Here is a 9264-nt window from a genome sequence, read left to right on the forward strand (position 1 = left end):
CTGGCTTTTGTGTGGCCGGGGCGCGCGCGCAGGGCCCCTCGCGAGCGGCGGCGCGATTGGCTGCCGCCCATCATGTGCCAGTCTAGACACTTTGGCGGCTCCGCGCGGCACCGGGCGTTGCGCAAACACCGGCTCGAGTTTCCGAGCTCTTAAAGGGACACGCACCCCCGTGGCCCCTTACGGCAACGCGGGGAGCCCCCGCGCTCCCCGCCGCTACGAGGCGCCTTCCCTCTCCCCCACACTCCCAGCCCCTTGGGAAAGGGGCTGTGGGGCCGCCCCGCCGCGGCCACCCCCGGGGCAAAGTAGGTCATAGCGGCGCGGCGGCGGCTCAGGGGTTAAGGCCGCTCCCCCCGCGCCGGAGCCGCCGCGGCGGGACACACCCCCGCGATGTATCAACTTGTCCGCCGTGGCAAAAGTTCAGGCCCGGCGCTCGCCCATTGGCCCGCCGCCGCGTGACGTACGGCCCCGCCACCGCCCATTGGCCCGGAAGCCGCGCCGGCACCGCCCACTCCCCCCACCTCCTCGAGCGGCGCGGCGTGCCCGTGAATGAAAGACATTCCGCGAGCCGCGCCGCCCCGGGTCCTAGCGCCCGCCGCCGCCGCGGGGGTCAGGGCGGCGGGGAGCGGCCGCCGGCGGGAGGCGGCGTGTCCCGGGGGCTCGGGTGGGCGCCGGCAGCGCGGGGGGGAGCGGCGGACCCGGGGGAAGGACAGCGGCCCTGTGGGGGAGGCGCAGCGCCGCGTCCCGCCCCAGGCGGGGGAACGGCGGCAGAGGGATGGTCCGCGTGGGAATGGGACCCCCCTCCCAAAAAAAAAAAAAACAAAAACCAAAAACGCGTAAAATGGGGATTCTTCTTGCAGCGGGAGTTCCGGCGGCCTCACTCCCCCACGTGGGATTTCCCCAGGCGCATCAGCCGCTGCCCGGGGCCGGGACACGCTCCGGACCAAGCGACTCCGGCAGCTCCCGGGGGGTCCGGAGCCCCCACGCCGCGGGTGGAAGAGGGGCCGTCCTGCGTGGGAACCTGCTACTGAACCCAGCAGGAGCAGAGATCAGCCTGGGACCCGACCGGGGAACTTCACTTAGGAAAAAGAAACCTTGGCCATTTATTTCCCAGCAGTTGAGCAACCCCCCCAAAAAAACCCCAAACCAATAAATATATTTCATCCAACAATTTTGAGACAACCTGAATGTTCAGAGTTTTCCTCTTCACATTTTTGAGTAGCTCTTGCAATAACTGAAGGTTAATGTCTGCGTTTCCCCAAACCTGCAGTTACATACCTAAGAACGGGATTTAAGTACCCTTGTTTTAGTACAGCTTTTAATAGCAGACTCAATCTGTGTGTATCAGCTTAACAGATTCCAAAATATTCCATTTAAAATCAGATATAATTACAATATGTAAATAGCTCTTTAGACTTTGGGGTTACTTCTGCCCCTACTGACCTGTGGGACCAGTGGCAAAGCTCCTTTTCTGTGGCCTTTTTTGGGTGGATTTTAGGAAATGTGCAGTTTGCCTTGTAAAAAATGCAATGTATAAAAAAAAAAAAGTAATCGTATAAATCCTGTAAGGGACCTGCTGCCTCTGCTGCTGGGTTTCCTGACGGGATTGATGGCCGCATGCAGCAGCGATCAGCTCCCTCCCTGCGGAGAAACCAAACTGGGAGCAAAACCAGATGATGTTATTTGAGAACTGACTCACTTTTCATGGAAATACCATCCCACGATGGCCACGCTGGAACCCTGCGCTGTCACCTACCCGCGGAGCAGCGACATTTTTACACCTATATTGGTTTAGGGCTGTTTGCAAAGGCAGCCAACATCCAACTGGGGCAGGAAAATGCTATGAGCGTTTTTCGCATTAGGGAATAAAGACAAGTTAAATGGCATGGAAGGGCTGCAAAAAAGATTCAGCGTCAGATGTGGAGGCAGAAATGGGGATTTTCTGGATCTTGGAGCCAGGCAGATCCCTGCCCATCCCCAGAGAGGCTCCAACGCTTGTTTAAAATCCACATCAATCGACCTGTCCAGCGTGACCCCAAAATTTACCTCCCTAAATACATCCGATGCTTTTCTTCCCAATATCTTATTTACAAATGGTCATCCATATTATAATATGTCACAAATGTACAATTACCAACATTTAAATATATATAAATCTTAAATATAGCACTGTTTAAGCTAAGGATAGGTTATTATTTCAGCAGGCGACATATTACTGCTTGACCAACGCCATATAATCATGGTGTGTGCAATATGGTATGAAGAACAACGGAGCCTTCCTGGGGCCCAGCGCTGCCGACCATCTCTGAGGGCACAGGTACGCGATGGAAAAGTCCCGATTTCCCCCAAAGTGCCATCTCAGCTCTCGCAACAAAAGCACATTGTTCTGTGCCCTAACGCGGGGCGAGAAAAACAGAGCCCTCAATTGTACTTGTCATAATGCACATATAATTTATAGTAATGTTGGTTATTAAAGGTTTTCTAGTAATTAAGAGCAATGTGCTCTTTCACTGCCTTTCCTCCCCCCTCCCCCATTTTTTCTTGGCGTGTCATAATAACAGACATTCCTGGGAGATGCTCTGGAACACATCCTATAGGTCTTGGCACAGAAGCTGGAGAGAAGCTTTTGAAAGCCTGCCAGTCTTATCAGACGTGGATCTCCCAGGTACTATATAAAGCCAAATAAATCCTCTCAGGCCCAGGAGGACCGTGGGTGGCCGGGGGGGCACCGGCACCAACCTCTTCCCAAACTGCAGCCAGGGTGGGGGGACATGGGAGAGGGGCCAGAGCTGCTATTGCATCCGCACCACCAGGGTTGGAAGCAACAAACCAAAATAATCTCATCATTTTTTGCTCTTTTTATCTCTAGCATTTTATACATTTCTGGTCAAAGAGAAGGATGCAGAGGTTAAAACACAAAATTAATAATTGTCATTGCTCAGTCTGGAGGTTATTTTAATGCCTTGAAAACGGGGTTGAGATGGGGACCCTGCTCAATGCTGGGGGGACAGCGAAGGCTGGGGACACATCGCAAAGAGCGTATGAACCCAGTCTGAGAAATCATGACAAAACTGCTTGGGCCACAGCGAGGGGCTCTGCCAAAAACTAAAACGCCTCATAAAATCAGGCTGGTTTTGCTGGAAGCTGATTTTGAAAGGAACCAGAGAAGAAAAGTTTTGACAACATCAGAATGTCCCATTTCATTTGTTTTAATGACATTGCCGTGATTTTCCAGTTCAAACCGACTTTTCGTTTTACTCTTGCAAATGTTACATTCTGCGTGGTAACGCACTGTGATAGGACTTTGGACCGTCTTCAAAATGGAAAAAGCTAAAATCAGACCAAGGCATTCTGATAAACTCAAAATGAAAAAAGAAAATGTTTGAAGGATTTTCCTGCATGGAGAATTTCACAACCACTGGACTCCAGCTCCCAGACCTCGGCACCATGAAACCCTTCATGCAGAAGGTGTGATCTCATCCCCAGCCCGGTGTGTGTCCCCATCCCCAACGCACTGCGGCCACAGCAAAAAGTGGGTTGGCACATCCCAAAAGTGGGTTTGCACATCCCCAAAGTGGGTTTGCAGGTACCAAAGGTGGGCTTGCACGTCCCAAAAGTGGCTTCGCACATCCCAAAGATGGGTTTGCATGTCCCAAAAGTGGGATTGCATGTCCCAAAGGTGGGTTTGCACATCGCAAAAGTGGATTTGCATGTCACAAACTGGGTTTGCATGTCCAAAAAGTGGATTTGCACGTCCCAAAGTGGTTTGCATGTCCCAAAGGTGGGTTTGCAGGTCCCAAAAGTGGGTTTGCATGTCCCAAAGGTGGGTTTGCAGGTCCCAAAAGTGGGTTTTCACATCCCAAAAGTGGTTTGCATGTCTCAAAAGTGGGTTTGCATGTCCTACGGCTGCAGGGTTTGCTCACAGAGCCTTAGCACACATCACAGCATTGCACCCGACCCCAATCAGCTCAAGTGTGTGACCTACTGGTGTGTGTGACCCACTGATGTGTGTGACCCACGGACATGTGTGACCCAAGGATGTGTGTGACCATGCACCATCCAAATTCCCACCAGATCCAGGTCCAGGTCCAGCCTGTCCCACGGGACTTGGGGCCGTGAACTGTGGCCACAGCAGCCAAACTGCTTAGGGACGAGGTGAAACTAAATATCCTGTAAAATTATCAGAATCAGGAAAAGGGACAGGGGAAAAAATGTGTTTAAAAAGAACAAAGTCCAACAGAAATTCGCCAAATTCTGCATTTCACCAGACCTGAAATTAATGTTAATGGGTTAATGGAAACTCCACAAGGCAAGAGCTGCGGAGTTTCCAGGCTTTTCAAGGCCCTTCCCACGAGTATCTGCTGTGGGTGGGGAGAAGCTGACTCACAATTTCCAGGGCTGTAGTAACATTTCAACACCCCAGCGCTCCAGCCTTGGGGACTGATGGCAAAGAGCACATTCCCAGCAGAGCGCTTGGGAAGTTTTTTTGACAACATGTTTTCTTGTGTCAGTTCGGCAAAACCAAACCTCTTTTTTTTTTTTTGGTAGTAAACTATGAGTTTCCATGAAGTGCTGCTTGAAGAGGTTGCCTGGGCTCAAACCTGCATTTCTAGTAAAGTCATCTCCCAACAGGTCCCCCGTAGTGGTCCCAAGCCCAGGAGAAGACTGCCTTGGGGCAGGGACATGGACTATCCCATCCCAGGAGAAGATGCGGCCTGATTTCTTTAAATCTCTTCTGGCTGCAGCTGGACCATTAATTAATTAATTAATCAGTTATTTAGGGAGAAAAGGTCTGACTTTAATGATGGAGATGAGAGCACCCATCTGAGATATGGGGAAATACGGTTCCATTCCCCAGTTTGGGTCAGGACAAAAGGGGACTGAAGCACAAGTCAGGCCAGTGTTGTGAGTTCAGGATTATCCCCTGTGCTGCTGCTTTCATTTTGTAGGAAAACAAACTTGAGCCATCCCAGTAAGGTCCTGCTGCAATCCAAGGAAAGCGCTGGTGTGTCAGATTTTGTAGGACACAATGTTTGCCTTGACCCAGCCCTAATGCCAGCCCCCCAGCAGAGAAAGGTGATTTTTTCCCTTTAATAAAAGCTCTATTTGCATCTCTCTCGGGATGTTCCTCTCCTCGAACACAGGTGGAGGGACCTTGTTTAGGTCCGCTACCTTGTGGGACCATTCACAATTTCATCATTACAATTTCACAAGCCAGCCAGAGATGAATATTCACAGACTTTCTTCGTTTGAAAAATACAGAAGAAGAAAAGAGAAGGTTTGGGGATGTAGCAGAAGCTGCGTCTCTCTCCCGGGAGAAGCTGCCTGGGCTGGACCGGCAGTGGCTTCACAGCCTAAGGTCACTTGCTGCCAATGTCACTGCAGACCAAGGATGCTGAGGCTGAAAGAGCTGTAGGTCACAGCTTCCCAAGGGATCCAACCACAGGGAAGAAACAGCAGCAGATATCCCAGCATTGAACACAGACCTCTCACAATTTCCAAACCATTTGCATCTGCTTTTTCCTCTGGGCTAAAGTGCAATTTTTGCAATGAAAGAGCAAGGCAAATGGACACCTTGGCTCTCGTGTCTGTCGCAGGGCGTGTGGTGAAACATGGAGGAGAGGCATCTCCTGTTTTTTCCACTGGTGCTGAAAATCCAGGCTGAGAACATCACTTCTCTCCCAGCATCCTCAAGCACCTTCAAAAAATCCAGCACAGCAGAGAAGGATGAAGAGCTCCACAGAACGTGCCAAGGCTTCCCTTTGCTGGCATTATGGGGAAGAGGATCGGTGTGTTTGTGCCACCGGGCATCCCAGGGTCGCCAGCCCATCATCCGGCTGCATCTCCGGCTGGTCCGACCGGGCAGGTGCAAACCTGGCAGGGAAAAAGGAGAAGTCATTTGATTTGAACTGAACCCAAGCCACACTTCTGCTGAGGTTCAGCAAATTTCATGTCAATAACTTCTATTCCTCCTTCAGCAACCAACACATTTCCTGAGCGCAGGCAGCACCGGCAGCACCCGCCGCCATGTCCCGTGTGAGCCTGTCCTCGGGACAGCCGGGCAGAGTCTCAAACTGGCCAAAATCTGATTTATCAGCCGATTCCTGCTGCCTAATCAAACCCAACTCTCAAACCTCTGGAGTTTCCATGTACCACCCCTTACGCTCTCTCTCTTGATCCCATGGAAGCATTGTTAATTTACTTGCACCATATTTTTTCTTGTTGAATTCCTCTTTAATCCATCTGGAGAACTTGCAGCAGAAAGCATCCTTGGAGGCACATCAGCTCCCATGGAGCCCAGTGGGATGCAGAGATCTAATTACCTTTGCTGTCTGGGAGAAAGTGACTTGCCTGAGGTAACGGGGAGTCTGTGCCAGAGGAGGGAACAGAGCTCATGTGAAAATCTAGGACAAAAAACCTTCTCCGCCTGACAGGGACTGTGCTGGGACACAGGAGCTGCACTGGGTCTTGCACACACCTGCGTGCATCCACCAGCCAGGGAACCTCTGCCCCAAACCAGTCCTTTTCCATTTTTCCCCAACGGAGAGCACTGGATTCAGCTCGACGACTGCTATGAACTGCTGCTCGTTCAAGAGGTTGGTGGCAACCAAGTGACCACAAGCTTCCCACAACCTTGCCAGTCCTGCGCCCAGTAGCTACGAGTTGGTTTTGTTCATTGGATGCTCTGTGAAATAGAGCTGACAGTTCCAGTTTGGGCCCTGGTGTGAGCATCTCAGAGAGTTCAAATGGCCCATGGCGACAGGACTGTCCTCTGAGGAGGCTCCCCAGCTGCCATGTCCCAAAACTGCTCTGACCCTGCGCTTCTGTGCAGGATGAGCAAGGGCAGAAGGTCCTCAAGCACTGTACGCACTCAACAAGCATTGCAGAGAAGATGGAGGGGTTTAGGTCATTGCTCCTCCAAACATGGGTTTCTGAGGACTTCTTGGGGTTGGAAAGCAAAGCTACAATTCCTCAAAGCAACAGAGTCTTGTGGCCGTACCTTCACTTTACAGAGTCTCTGGGCAGCTGCAGGACGTAGATCTCCTGACCACCGTGCGGCACAGGAGCACATAACAGGCATCACGATTCCTCTGTGCTCTGGAACCAATCTGCTGATCCAGGGGGAGATCTACCTGCCATCAAACCTTTCGGTGTCTTCCCTGATGCCATGGACAGAGATTTTCTATGTTCTTTTGAACTGACGATCTAATAAAATGAGTCATGTGGATGGAGAGGATGAAGACATTGACTCCTGAGCCTTCATTGGGTGCTTTATCCAGGAGGACATCCTACCATGTGGTGAATTATTAGCGCCCACCCCCCAACAGATCCCACAGCAGCATGAGCTCAGTGATGGATTCCCAGGACTCACACGAGGAGGTATCAGTGCAAGATGGAGAAGTGGATGGGGAGGAGAAGTCACCTTCAGCCAATCCAAGGATGCTGCAGCCTCTGTGACTCCAGTGGGGGAGAGATGGACATGCTGAGTCCAGGCGTCCGTCTGCACCAGAGCAGTCTGGGGATTTCTAGGCCCAGAGAAACTTGTAGCATCTACTTCAGCCTAATTCTTTACTCCCCCAGTTGCAGGCAGAGCAGCAGGACTGGCCATGAAACTCCTCCTCTCCTGCTCTGGCTATAGGAGTCATGTAACATCACGTAAAACAGATGCTCTGTTCAAATAGGAAGGGAATTACAACTGTCCGCATCCACCAGAGAATACATCGAAAAACCACACCACCCGTCACAAACACACAGGAGTTTGTCCTTTTTATCAGCATTTGTTCAGCAGCCTGTGGAGACAGTCTGCCTTTCTGGAGCCTTTTCCAGGCAGATAACACCCAGTTCTGAAACTGCCCTTTACTTTTTTTTGGCTTGGATTTGGTGAATTGTCATTTTTGAGCTGGAAAAGGTCTATCAGAGTAAGAAAAACAGCCCAGCGCTGCGTGCCGCCACCACGCTGAGCTGGCAGCAAAATGCATAATATGCCAAGCCCAGTTTATTAAAAAAAAAAAAAACAAATACACCCCTATCCATATTTACTCATACAATTTGCAAACATAAAACTAGAAGTTCTCTGGAACAGTAGGATTAAAAAAAAAGGATTATTCTATTTGGAGCTGGGCCAGAAAGCAGAGGGAGTATACATATGTGTCAAAAATGGATTTTCATTGAGGTTTGCGGTGTCCAGCAGTGCTCCCCTAGAAGCCGGAGCTAAAAACACAGTGGGGCTGGATGAGAAGGAAGCACAGATTGACGAAGACATCAAAGCAGATCTGAGAAAGGTCAGATATAAATGGCAACCTGTCCGTTTATGCAATAGTTTGCTCTTCTATTTACGATGGTATTTTCTGGGAAGAGCTGGTGAGAGCCAACTAGGGCAGGCTTGTAAAAAGATAATTTTTCTCCCTTAGAAAACACAAAGACAGACAGACTGGGCTGCTGGCTTTTCTCCCTTCCCCAGATCTGCTGCCCTGGGCAATTTGTTCTGTTGCAGCAGCTCTTTGCTGAACCGACTGGCGTCTGGTCCGCTCCAGAGCAGACGCCAGTCACTCCAGTAAAGAGCTGCTTACCACATCTTTGGTAAATATTTTCTGCAGTGCTGCAGTAGCGTCTTGAAGAGCAGCACTGTTATTTCGTCCTCATCTCCAATAATAACTCCGAGAGAAGCAGCCACAAGACATTAGCAAAAGCTGCTGCCACTGACCAAAACTTGAGAGAAGCAAGAACAGAAGTGGGAAGAGAACAGAAATAGTGACTGAGTCATTGGCTGGAGAGGCTGAACGCAGCAAGGACAAAAAAAAAAAAGAAAAAAGGAGCAAGCTTCAAAAGCTGGTTCCAGGACACGTTTGTGGGACCAGCATGCACTGGTCTGATGCTTCCCCAAATTTCTTGCAACCTCAAAATGGGGATATGAAAATCATTAGGGAAAAAGAGAATATTGTCTTCTCTGGTTTGAGTTTGGACCAAAGGTAGCCAGAGGCAATCATTGCTAAAGTATCAAGACTACATCTCTTTTTGTGTTGAAACTGTATTTTGAGTATCTCTGCTGGCAGCTGGCTGCAGGATCTCCAGGGCTTGCTCATGCAGGGGGATGTGAAAATAGAAAGCAGGATTAGGGAAGAAAGGAGCTGACCCTGAAGTCATTGGCACTGCTGGTGTTACTGAGAGCAAATCATCCTTAAAATATACACCAGGACACGGTTTGACCCAGCAGAAGCACAGTGGCTTTGCTTAGAAAGGAGATGCTGGCTGGAAGCCAGTCAGGTC

At 50.4% G+C, this 9264-nt stretch overlaps 1 long non-coding RNA gene across 1 annotated transcript; it reads right to left on the reverse strand.

Moving 5' to 3' along the window:
• Positions 1-3190: 3190 nt before the first annotated feature.
• Positions 3191-7943, reverse strand: LOC139828938 (uncharacterized). The gene is made up of 2 exons (XR_011741044.1): positions 7370-7943; positions 3191-5871 (listed from the first exon to the last, which is right to left on the reverse strand). It is a non-coding gene; the product is annotated as an uncharacterized lncRNA (long non-coding RNA).
• Between the last annotated feature and the right edge of the window lie 1321 nt (positions 7944-9264).

This window comes from Patagioenas fasciata, chromosome 12 (assembly GCF_037038585.1).
Source record: "Patagioenas fasciata isolate bPatFas1 chromosome 12, bPatFas1.hap1, whole genome shotgun sequence".
Lineage (NCBI taxonomy): Eukaryota > Metazoa > Chordata > Aves > Columbiformes > Columbidae > Patagioenas > Patagioenas fasciata.